This window comes from Nothoprocta perdicaria, unplaced genomic scaffold, assembly GCF_003342845.1.
Source record: "Nothoprocta perdicaria isolate Ctin4 unplaced genomic scaffold, notPer1 scaffold_19, whole genome shotgun sequence".
NCBI lineage: Eukaryota > Metazoa > Chordata > Aves > Tinamiformes > Tinamidae > Nothoprocta > Nothoprocta perdicaria.
In genome coordinates, this window is record NW_020455093.1 from 1,565,061 (window position 1) to 1,578,445 (window position 13,385).

At 36.0% G+C, this 13,385-nt stretch overlaps 1 long non-coding RNA gene across 1 annotated transcript in view; it reads right to left on the reverse strand.

The window, feature by feature from the left end:
- Positions 1-1,304, reverse strand: part of LOC112945483 — a 29,421-nt gene extending 28,117 nt beyond the window's left edge. Inside the window, exon 1 of the long non-coding RNA XR_003249019.1 lies at positions 1,185-1,304. This is a non-coding gene — a long non-coding RNA (uncharacterized LOC112945483). The remainder of the gene's footprint in view (positions 1-1,184) is intronic.
- Positions 1,305-13,385: the final 12,081 nt, after the last annotated feature.

The following is a 13,385-nucleotide window of genomic DNA, read 5'->3' on the forward strand; positions in this document are numbered from 1 at the left end:
AAAAAGAGCTAAGATATTTTTTGAGTTAAAAAATCTAGACTCTGTAATTATTTCTCCTTGTTTATGTTTTCAGATGTGAATGTTTTTAGACTGTCACAAACTATGGTATGAATATATTACAAGTGCCACCAGACATGTCCTGAACTCTAGATTTTACATAAATCCSTAATCCCAAATGGCTGTGATAATTTTAAAAACTTTGAATAACAAAAATAATTCTTATATGAGTCTGCTCCAAACCTTTAGACCTGTCAGACACTGTCAGAATCCCTGCAGCTACTGCTCTGTAAAGTCAGTATGCTACTAATACAGAGATGCATTTTATTTTATTTTATTTTATTTTATTTTATTTTATTTTATTTTATTTTATTTTATTTTATATAAACAGCCAACCTGTAAGATTAATTCAAGTTCTGTAACCCCTGCTTCTGGACATGCTGTTCAAAATGAAAAGAATGGAGGAATGCTCTTCACACAGATTTTATCTTCTGCTCAGTGTAAGCTGTTTAAAAACATCCTTCTCAGGCTTTTAAATATGCCAAAATAGATATGACAGATATAATTAACGGAGGTTAAAAATGTATTTATAAYTGACTGTGGGCATTTTAAGTTCTATTCTTCCATACTTCCATGTCCTTCCAAATAAATACACAAATAGTGATATTTTTATAATCCTGACTACTACAAACATCTAAAAGAGAAGAAAATATAGATCTTATTAAATTCTAGCAATTGCAACTCAGATAAGTAATATTATTGAAACAAATAAGATGATTGTGTGAGTAGAATTTACAACATATGRGAAAGTCTGCAGTAGTTTCATCTCATAATTTATTTCCTTCAGAACCCAAACTTCTCTTGGTGATTTATCAGTTTCATGATCATAATTCCACCTCCCTGTTTTTTTTGTACAATTTAAAAGAAAAACTGAATGATACTATCATGTTGAGAGTTTATAACCAATTGACATATTTCTTTGGATGAATTGGTTTTGCTCTTTGAATATTTTTRCCCTTTAACTTACAAAGCTGTTATTTATAGCTTTTATAACAAGACCGAAACCATGACAGAAAGCCACATTTTACTATGTAGAACACCCAGTTCCCTTGTGCAGCTTTGTGTTTATTTCAATATGCTTGTGCAGCTGCATTCCCACAAAATGTGCAGAAAGACTCTATACTCACCCTAGCAGATTTCCAATACTAGTTGTTCAATCTGTTTCCCCTGAAGTCTGCAAGCAAAAGAGCAAAAGGCAAAACAAGTGGGGAACACTGGGCAAGGCTGAAGAATCAGTGAAGGTCATGTCTCAAAATAAGGAAATCAGAAGGGCTCCCTTATTTAGAAGGCCTATTTACTAGAGAAGTTAGTTTGTTAGTGAATATGTTGCTGAGAACTGAGACCTTCCTTCCCCAGTGCAACATTGTTCCTTTACTCATTTCTCCCTCCCATTTAATTTTTAAAAGTTCACTTTATTATAGTGCCCTTGTATRGGCATTCAATGATTAAAATACAAGTAAGTATTTATAATCTCATATAGGCATGCATTATGTAGTAATTCTTCTGTTCTACTTTATATGCAGTGCTTCATCCTAAACACAATTGTTTCGTCCAACCTTCCCAGCAATATATTCTCTCACATACAAACAAGACAACTCCTCCCCTCCTCCCCCAAAAGCCAGAAATGGACAAAAACCAAAACAAAAGAAAAACAGGAATATTTTGGAACAATTTTTAGCTAAGATTTCCTGCATTTAGTATTTCTGGCCATCAAATTAATGTTTTGAAAAAGCCTTTTCAAAAAACAGCAAGTTTAATGTTGTATGTCCTAATTCTGCAAATCTGTAACATATTGCCATCTACTGGTAAAAGAGACAAGAACATCAACTTTTGTGAATTAGGCATTARCACTGGAAATAGAAAACCCTCTCCTTTGGGCATTTATGAGTAATTTTATGTGTGCAGGGAGCTGCTGTGTAATTATAATGCAGTTTTATATAATGCTTGTTGAACAGCTATAAGCAATSTTCAAGCTATGAGCAATGAGCATCCAGTTCTTCCTAAGTGTGAAAGGTAATGTGGGATACAGTATGCAGGAGAAACATTGGCCTAATCAAATTCTTCCTTACTTGAAAAAATATATACATATACAGATATATACATTAAAATACCCTATATGCATATATACATCCTATGTGCATATATATGCCTATTGCATGCTGAAAGGGCATACTTAAAATGGCAGATTCCTGTACCCCTGATCTGGAAATATAAAGCAATAACCACTATCTCACAAGGCAAAAACCAAGAATGACCTTAGCTGTCCCACTGTACGAAACAGTTAAACTTTCAATTAATTTTTTTGCTAATTGATATTCGCCTCTTCCTCCACATGGAGGCACAAATGACCAAATGTTTTTTTGTTAGTAGGGAGCCAGTCAATGAAAGTCCAAGAGAAACACATTGATACAGTGATAACCATCCCTGCATTAGAAAGATATCAGTAAACTAGCATAGTCTCTGGCTTCATTGATGGGATAAAAATACATACTAAGTTTCAGTTATGTTGAGAACTAAATATTTGGTTATATAGTGTGCCTATATATATATATATAGGCACACTATATAATTTTATATATATGCTATAAAATCTATAGATAACTATTGGTTTTGAGAACAGCTATACACCTGTGTAAAACCTTAAAACATTGAACCCKCTTTGAATTACTCAGGTCATTCAAAGGTGATTATTTCCACTGTACAAATAGCTTCTAGGTTATATTTCTGCCAATTTCCCTTGTGAAACTTAGATTAACTATTTGACTACACAGCTGGTAATTTCAAAAGGCCTCTGTTAGCCAGGTGTGATGCAACTTCACGGACTGTAAAATGTCACACAAACTAATAATATACTGAAATATTAACTGAATGTCACAAAAAGCAGTAGTAAGAGTCAAAGGTAGAGAAACAGAAGGAACAAATGAAAATGAAAGAACAGATGCATGTAGACCTGGAGGATGATGCATAGGCTGCACATTGCAATTTAAATACTAAAGTTCCAGAATACGAAAGAAAATAAAAGAAAAAAAAAAAAAAAAGAACCAGCAGACTACTATCGAACCTCAAGCTACAAGGATATACATCCAGGGAGCAAATTATACTGCCTTAGTTCATTTAATTTAACTTAATTCACTGGGCCTTTTTTCCTTGCAACGGGCCAGATTCTGCCTAGACTTGGTGTCGGGAGGTTTAAGATACTTCTAGCTCCAACTTTGCTGGCTGCCAGAGCCACAGAGAGGTGAGCAGGGCAAGGACTATTTCTTTCTTCTATGTGGAAGGGAGAGAACAGAAGGCCACAAATCTGACTTTCTTTCACTTACAACAGCATCCAAGAGAGCGGCGTTAGGGATGTGTTTGGGCCTTTTGGAAGGACAATTCCTCTGAAAACAAGGTAAGTTTGAGATGCACATTGATTGCAGTGCAATCTGGCACCTTTCCTAAAACCCTTTCCTGTGCTGTGCAAAGCCACATTTCAGATGTTCGTATTTTTAACAACAATAACGAAAAGCATTTTCAGAACCAGGAAAGGGAAATTATAATATTAAAAAGCAATCTCCTTATGGAACAATGAGTTAGTTTTATATATATCAAGAACATAACTATGCTCAACCCCAGGACAACACAGTGCCGGGAACAGTAAAGTGGAACGGGAAACTTTTCATGCTCTGGAGAACTGGCTGGGTCGCTAAAACATCCTCAATTCTGGGCTGGGTTAAAGCCAAGATTTCTCAGTTCTTCTAATGAGAGAAAGAAGGAAGAGTATTTATGAAATTCATTTAGAACACTTTTTGTCTGGGTCAGAGCAGAGAATGACATGGCCAGACTCTTTCACCTCCTCAGACTGAYCAGCAACACATTTTTGAGGGGAACCTGTTTATGTCCATCTGTCTCAGAGAAAGCCTCGAAGAGGAAGTTTTGCTGCAGCTACTATAATCCCACCGGAAACTTTATTTCAGAAAAAAACAACTACTGTTGTCAACTGGGAATAAAGTAATAGGCTGTGAGGCTAAAAATAGTATTGATATTCTTAGTTCTGTCCTGTGTTCAAACTGTGACCTCTTGTAAGTCATTTAAAGATTTCTCAAATCCATGTGAATAACTTAGGAGGCTAAGCCTCTTAAAAGTTTCCATTGGGCAGGTACACTAAAAAATAGTGTTTCATTTCTTACACTGCCTTTGGTTTTCTCCTCTGCACAGCAGTGAATAGACATCTTTGCCAGTTCTTTAAAAAGAGTTATGGATATGACAGATATGTTAACGAGCTATTATCAGAAGTTGGTCACCTCTTGCTTTCTTTCAGCTTTCTGCCAGGGTCTGCCAAAACTGCTCWTAATATATTCACACTTTGAATGCATTCAGAAGAAAGTACATAACTCACTCAAGTGTTTTTATCTTGAGGGCAATGGTTCCTCTTAATCCATCAGTGTAGCTCAACGAGACTAATGCAGTATTCTACTGCAAACCATTATGAACATACCTTTCATTTTTATAATGCCTTTYATCCAAGAGAGATGGACCCCTAGGTGCTTTAGAGACTGCGTGGTATGGTGTGATAATAACAGTATATGGATCATTGCACTCATACTGAAATATAAACCCCTCTGGGTTGGAAAGCAGCACACATCTACCATTGCCAGGAACGCGATGTGATATATTAAGATAGAAATGAAGGCCATTTCATCCTCTTGTGACCACAGGTGAACGCAGGTGGGCCAAGACGTATTTTCTTGTGTTATAATTTAGCTAGGATACTACAATCAATAGTGTTAGAAATATGACCTGAATTTTAACCACTTCCAAGAACATGCTGCTGCTCATATCAGAGTCAGAAGGGAGCTAAAGATCTAGAAACCAAGGTTAGTTCTGCAGTAATCATGATCCCTGCAGAGTCCAGAATGACTCAGGGACTCCTCTGTGTGTTGCCAGGTCCATTTCCAACTCTAAAGAGCATCTGTGTAACACCCCAGGAGTGCATGGAGGGAGAGCTAGCTCTTCTCTCCAAGGAGATACAGCCAATTTTCATTCGCATTGCAATGCTGGAGACCAGTGATGTCACATTATTTCACGTACTCTCTGTAATTTCTTTGTCTACATCTCTAGCCCGTCATCCTACACTTAAAGTGCATAAACTTTGGGTTGACGTTATCCTTTCACTGATCCGAGTGTCTGTATATGACACAAACAAAAGCAGGAGAAAGACAGGGGAGGAGAGTAAAATAGAACTAATCCATGCATTTTSTTTAATTTTCAGTCTACTTATATTTTAAAATAAATACTGTACATTAAAAAAAGCAGTTTTACAGAATTATTATCACACTATCTCACAATGCTTTAACGCTGGAAACTGGATTCAGTTCTGCTACAGATTTTAGCACTATTTTGCAGACAAAGGCAATGGTTTTTTGCTGAGCAAAAATATGAGCTCAGTCATGTGTGACGTGTGCATGACTGAAATGCCTCTGTGCTGCTTCTTAAAGAGCTCATCTTAGCTTCATCAAGTGTCATCAGAAATGCTGGAAAACCACACAGGGATCCTCTCACTATATTTTGGCCCCAACTGGGAAAATAACAGCTTCACAGAGGCAAAGAAACCCCTACTCTGATTTAAGCCAGAGGCTCATCTCTTGTATAATTGTGGCCAGATGGAAACACCCCTAACGACTATGAAAGTGTCTGAGCTTGTCAGAAAGGCTGATTCTGCTCYCTATGAGCGTCGAAAATATAAATTTCATAAAAGTCACTAGAAAGATTGCTCTGAGGTACGCATCACATTTTAATGGCTCCAAGAGTTTCCAGCTCACCTAACCCACCTCTGTGCATGACTGAATGATTACATCAGGATTAGCTYAGATACCCTGGGAATATCCTTAATTCACAAAAAATTTGGAGGAGGGCTAAATCCACGAGTATTTAGAATTCTCTATTTGCTAAACTAACTAGATAAAGAGAGAAGAAGACTTAGTTGATCTAAGTATTTCGTTAATGTTTGCATCTGTAAATTCAGAGACTATATCAGAATTTATGGACGTTTCTTAGCTCTCTGACTTCTTGTTTTTATGATGATGATATAGACTGTATTGAAAACATCTTAACATCTTTCYGGACAATTTATCTCTAAAATTGTGCTTTATAACTTGTTTCTATTTTTGAACTTCAAGCAAGGATTATTTTTCATAATTCCTGAAGTAATGAGCTTCACTTAGCCCTCTACCTTCTTCTCACTGAATACTGCAACAACATGGTATCCTAAAGTACACTGTAAAAAGAAACCACACACTTTGTATGTAGATAAATACTAACGTACTAACAGCTCACTTTTTGTTATTTTCTAGTACATAGYAGCAATACAATTAAGCTTAGAAATAATAAAAGTTGATATACAGAGTGCACAAAATAAATTTATTATCATCTAGTTACAAAATCTGTAAGGAAGAAAATATTMATCACAAAATAATTCATCAGTGTAATTTGAAATATGATAGTTTGAGATCAGCATAAAACAGTACAAATAGAGGTTGCTTCATCACAAAAGAAAATTGGGCAAGTCAAACAAGGGCTTTCAAAGAAATAAAAGATAATGGCTAAAGTATAGCTGTCCATTTACATAGACACGGGTCTCCCCAAGGCATGAAACACCAGTGAGTGAAGATCGACTGTTGACATAATTCTGGAGACTGGCATTGYCAGGAGTCTGTTTAATGACCTGCTGGACAGAACAATGCAAAGAAACATGAATCTAATATCCTGATTAAGTACTAAATTACAAACCAAATGGCAAAGGCTGGGACTTTCAAGTTATAGCCTCTTGGAACTAACATATTCTCCTGATTGTTATTGCTGGTTATAATGAGGGGAGAGGGGACTATCCTTCCAGCATTGAACAGTAAGTGCTCAAAATTATCCTCTCTTGCAGAAGCCAGGAACAACATGGTCTGCTCTCAAAATCCTCCTGGGCCTTGACCCTTCAAACATTTGCATTTTTGTTTAACTTTAAGCACCCTCGTAATCCTGCTGAGCTCAATGACTAAACAAATGAAACTGATAGACAGCTGGAGGCTACCGCAATGCTCATCAGAGACGGCGCAGCTCCACGTGTGCTCCCCTTTGTCAGGAAGTGAGATATCATCCTCGCCCAATGCGGTTTTAATCAGAGCTGTTAGTGTAATGAGAAAGAATCCCTGTGTTTGGGAATTGAAATAGGCAGGGAGGAGAGGAAGTGAAGAATGAAACACATTTCGAAAAAAAATCCTTCTGGGAGAACATTGAGAAATTCATGCCATTTATTTTACAATCCCCCCTCTTGTTTCTTCTAATTTATTACAAAGGTCATAAACATCAGCTTGCACTGTAGGAGCTCATATACCTGTGGTGATGAGGACAGTACAATAAATGCATGTTTTAGTGTAACAAAACCTTAATGCTTTTATATTAGGTTACACTACCTTTGATTTATAGTCTAATTATGTTGCACCTCACTTCTCAGATAACAGGACTGTACTGCAAAAATTCATAATACAAAAATACATAATGAATAAAATAAAACAAACTACTGAGGCTACCTACCTTTTTTTACTAACTTGCATATTACAACAACAACAAAAAGAAAGAATTAGGACATTGGGGCATGCATTGTCACAGTGTATTTTAGATATAAAATTTCTACCAAACTGGCTTTGCCACACGTCAACCACAGCATAAAATAGCATCAGAGAATCAATACCTCAGAGGTGGCATGTTAAGGAGTGGCTAGTTTATGCAAGAGCAAAAAGACCACATGGGAAAAACAATGTAAAATGTAGATAACAAAGAAAAGGATATAGTGTAGCTCTGTGAAAAATACTGTGTGAAAAGAAAAGCATTTCCTCTCACTAAAGTTATAACAGGGCTACACAGCATAGAACATGGACTCTCAAGAAAGATGCTCTTAAAACTCAATGGAGGCCACAGGACACAGGTTGTATGCCTGGCACCACAAACAGACATAATCTACATTGCCTATGACCATGCGGACACTGCAGTGATTAACCAACGTCAAGGGCAAAAATGTAAGAGGACTGACATTCAAAAGAAGTGGTTGTGACTTTTCTCAGCAGATACATACTGGGAACAGAGTGGGTGGAGAGAAAAGGAAATAGTTTTTTTAGCCATCACTACTACAGTAAGGCTTGGGACTCTAATAGCAAACAACAAATGCCTTTCTTCAGCATGAGAACCATCTAACTTCAAACTATTTATCCCTTTTATACTGAGATGAATCATCCTCCGGAAGTGCCTCTGAAGGGAATATAGCACAGATAAACTCGAGTTAGATAACTAACTTACAGATGCTTAGGCTAAGACAGAAGAATTTCCTACTCTCTCCCTTCCATCCTCTATAGTTACTTCAGATAGAGCATTAGCTACTCAGAGCTAGGGGAAATTTCAGCATTAGCCAGGCAACCTGCATCTCCTGTTCTGTTGGAAAATAAGCAAGTAAACAAATAAACACAGAAAACAGGAGTCTCCCATCCATCAAAAAAAATGGTTGCTTAGAGAAAAACATTTTGTTCATTTGCAATAAAAGAATCTTCTTTATCTGATCACTTCTTGTTATCCTACACATATGGAAATCCAAAACTGCCAATAAAAAAAAAAATAAAGACTACCTGGGAGCTATGCTGCATCATGCTTCTGAAATTTTAGTAGAGCCAATTCAATACACACCTCCTGGAAGTGAATGCATTAGCAGGGTGTTTGGGGGTTTTTTGTTTGTTTTTGGTGATGGTGTTTTTGTGTGTGTTTTAAGCCGCACAGATTTTTTATTAGTATTGCGAATTGTTGCCAATAGCATGAGGTAGAGGCCTGAGGTTACGTGAGGCAGAAAAGAGATTTCACTCCAATAGAGAACATCTGACAGAAATGCAATGTTTCTGAAATCTTTAGCTGTGTTCAGGAGTTAACCTAAAACTCATCAGTGAAGCACTGATGCACAGATAAATTTGGCAAACCACTGCACTGCTGTTTGATTAATTTAACTCGTATTCAAAAACTGTCTTCACTGAAAAAATAGTTCTGACCTAGAGAGCTTCATAATAAAATCATGACTTAGTAATCAAAAAATCACATTTCAACCATATGTTCTTTCCACATAAAACTTTATTGTAAGAAGTCAACAGTTCTACCTCTTTTGAAAGAGTCAAGGGCAGACATGTATGAGAGGGTGTTGATAGGGGACCCAGCTTCCTCCCCAGTTATTTAATCCTTCATAATCCGTTAGGATTGTCTCAGGGGTGTACATCCAAGCCTTTTGTTCAACTCCCTTCAAATAAAGGAGTCATGCAGTACAAGCCTTGGGAACAACTGGAAATGACGCACATGAGGAGGAAACTCACGCAAACCCTCCCTAGCACCAGCCAGAGAGCCTCAGCCCTACCCCAGATCAGCAAAACACAYGGATTAGTCATATTATCTCAAAGCAAATAATTACAGTCCTTGCTTACATTTTCTGTGGCAATGCTTATCTATTTTTAAGATAATGCCTTTAAACACTACCCAGCAGAATCTTCACCAAGTCTTAGCTGATTCCCTCAGTCCCAGCAGTGTTAATCCATGATTAACTCCTAGAATTAGTTCACTGGTCTGTTCTTTAAACCTCAGAAGATGCAGTTCTTCTTAGCTGCTCCTTACTAATATGTTCTCCTACTCCTGTTCTTTCAGTTTTAGACATTATTCTCCTTTCATCCCATGCTGGTCCTCAGATAAGCCAGCAAACAAGTACTCAGCATGGAAACAAGGGCACGGTCCTTGCACTGCCGTCAGTCAAATTGGCCCAATCTTTTTAGAGACCCAATTTATAATCCACAGGGAGTAGGATCATCTCTTGATGAGAGTGGAACAAGTAATCTGTGCTGAATGGTAAAAGCATGTCTGTCATGCATTAGTCATGGTAATGGATATAGGATAAAGTATAGAAGAAGAAAAAGAATAAAAGAACACATGTTTTTATGGTGTATTTGAAGGGGTCCTACCACAATGAACTCCTAATCCACTATTTCCACTATTATCCATTATTATATTCTACTATATTCCGTATAACCAGCTATTAAAACACTTTATCTGTCTTTTAATGCCTGTGCACACAAAGCATTTAGAATACAAAGGAGTATCCTAGATCTGGAGGGTACAAAGGAAAAGCAGCTGAGATGGGAAAGAAACTTCATCTGTCTGAGGGTCCTGGTCCTGATCCTGAAGACCTCTCTTCAGATCACAGCTCTCCCCATGGCTTCTCCCCTTACCAGCCCCAGAGCTGGATAGCTACTGCTATCTCAGAGGCTGCACCTTGGATTTACACATGTTCAGCAGAGCAGAAAGCAACTGACAGTGATTCTTGACAGTTGTGAAGGCATTCACAAGGGCTGCAATGACATCGCTCGGTTAACATTTTGCCCCAAATGACATTACTGCAGATTTTCACCTTCGAGGTAAGAAATTATTTTATCAATCTGTTAAATGGACTCTAAAATATATAAAGAGTCTTGAGATATCTCATACAAAAACAAAAAAGAAACCACATTTAACTATGCTATTTTGGATGGAAAAATATAAAAACTTTCCCAATTTTCACATTAAATATGCATGTAGGAACTGAATAGTCTTACACTATTAAAGACAGTCTGAATAAATAAAGATATATTTAAACATTTATCTTACAATTCTCTAATACAACATTAAAAAAATCTAAGTTTTCTTCAGTACTCTCATCATGCATAAATATGAACAATTTCTTCCTTTTAGATTTACTCCTATATAAAGATATTTATGCATGAATAAAATCTTTGAATAGGATAGAGGTCTTTTCACATCTCAGTTCTTATCACAGTAAGCAGCAAGGGAAAAATAGAACAGTGTAAAAAATAGGGAGACAGAAAGAACAGAGAAACAATAGACAGAGATTGGAATAGTGGGGAAAAGGAACAAATAAGTCCCAAGAGGAAGAGAGTTCACACAAATCAATATGGAAAGTTCCAGCTCAGGTCTCATTACACGGGATGGTTGACTGAAGAATTGAATTACGGTTCACAAATGTGACTAGAGATACAAAGAAGAATTGCTCAGTGGTATCAGGAGCCTTTGCTTTCGCATTTTCTGATGAAAGCAATCTTCAGTAATCTTAGATTTTGCTGTAGTAAATTCAGTGTGTGCCAGGAATAAAGTAACTGGCATAAGCAGAAGAATTCAGGCATAGTTTTCATTTTAAATATTGCCGGGTTATTGTGAAAAAGAGCAAAGAGAACAATACTAAACCTCACTTCTCTCTGTCAAAATACTTCTTCCTCATACTGCTGCATATATATAATCTATCTAAATAAAATACAATAAAGCAGTGTCCAGTTTAATACAGAAGAAACAAGAAAAGAGTATTAAAATGGAATATGCAGTGCAAGTGGAAAAAGGGGTTGAAAATAATGTAACAGAAGGGATATGATTAAAATTAGAGAAAATTAAAACCATGTGAGAGCAGGAAAAAAATAAAATTATCAAAAGATAGGCAGGATCATATGCTAAATGAGGGTATTAAGGCCTCCCATTTGTCTTAAATATAGATCTCTGCTTCCATCACTTGTTAGTTTTGGCATAACAGCAGAATTATGTTCCCATTGCATATTTAGACTCGATAAAATGAACATGACGTTTTCTTCCAGGAAAATTCAAGCTAATTACTGACGTAATGACCCTCTCTACCTGAGCGTAGCTTACTCTGGGAATAATGAATTGGTAGAACAGTCTGCACAGAGTTTGAAAAGTTTTTGTGTTTTMTTTTTCCAACCCAGAAGTCTACCAAGAGTGATCTTGAAGTTTAGAGAAACATTAAGTTGTTAAAATTGTGATTTAAATCCCTTATCAGAGCTGATTCTCCCATGATTCAAAAGTAGCTTAACCAAAAAAAAAAAAAAAAGTATCTTCCAGATACTACTGTGTTGTATATATCTTTTACAAGTTCCTCTCATTTTAGAGACTCAAATTTGCACCTTATTAGAAATTTGAATTTGATACCACTCTTAGTAATAGAACTAGATGAACCTAAATTTTCATACCTGGTGATTCTGAAACTTCAGTCAATGTGATCAGGACTAACATCAGTATAAGACTTACATAATATTTAATATTGTTTAATATCTTTATAGTGATTTACAGATTTATAAAATATATTATTAAATATTATTTAAGAGACAACTGTTAAACTTATTTCATATATTCCTAACTGTCCTAACTGTTCCCACTGAGGTTTATGATAAAACTATTGAATTTAAAGGCAATAATAACTAGGCACAATAGCTATCATTGGTTGGTTTTGATTGCTATATTTACATGCAAGTCCAGCTACAACAGGAGAGCATATTTCCGAGCACTTATTTCGAGCCATTTACCTTCTTAAGAAAATAGCATATGCATTAATGCTTTCCTAAACTGGGTACTCGACCTCCACTTGCTTCAGCAAGAGTGGAGATAAAGTGTTCAACAACTGCTCACAATTACAATACAGGCATGCAAGCTCAGAAATGAGACTGAAAAAAAAAATTAATCTTGTTACTGCTTTGGAATCAGAAAGTAAATTCAGTACCTATAGAAAGTCTTTGTGTGTTTTTATAGGTGAGAACACTCATTTCAAAAACTAATGAAAGTATATACTACACCAAAAAATATTTATTATATATTCTCCTAAGATGAATGAAAGGAATGTACAAAAACTGTCACAAGTCTCACACCTGTTTTGTTGCAATGTGTTTCAATAATACTATTGCTTTCAGAGAGAATGAGACAGATGATACAAGGTTTTGGAGGCTAATGTTTGGTATATTGTTCAACTAATGATTTTGTCTATTTTCTTTTCCTCCTTGGATTTTTTGGGACTTGGATCATAAACAAGAAAACATTAGATCCAGGCTAGAAGCTTTCTCATCTCTGAAGAATTTATGTTCACATGGAAATGATTGTTAGGATACAGAATGTATTTGTTTCCAAAATATCATAATAAGTCACATCACAAAGGTTAGAGTTATGACAATATGAAGTGTCTATTACATCCAGTTTGAGTTATCAAACTTAAGTTATTAATTAACAAAGACTTGGAATGAATCGAATATATTTAGTTTCATGTATGGGGAATATTTACTTTAGCTTTCAGCAAACTTTCTCAGATCTCCATATAATACTTGTATTTCTTACAATTTTTTCTTCAATATATGTTCTTAATCACTTCTCTAACACTCTCGTATCTCCATTTCTTCCCTATGTATTACTTTGAAAGTAATGTTTTCTTTAGACATTAATTTTCAAGTGATGTGTCT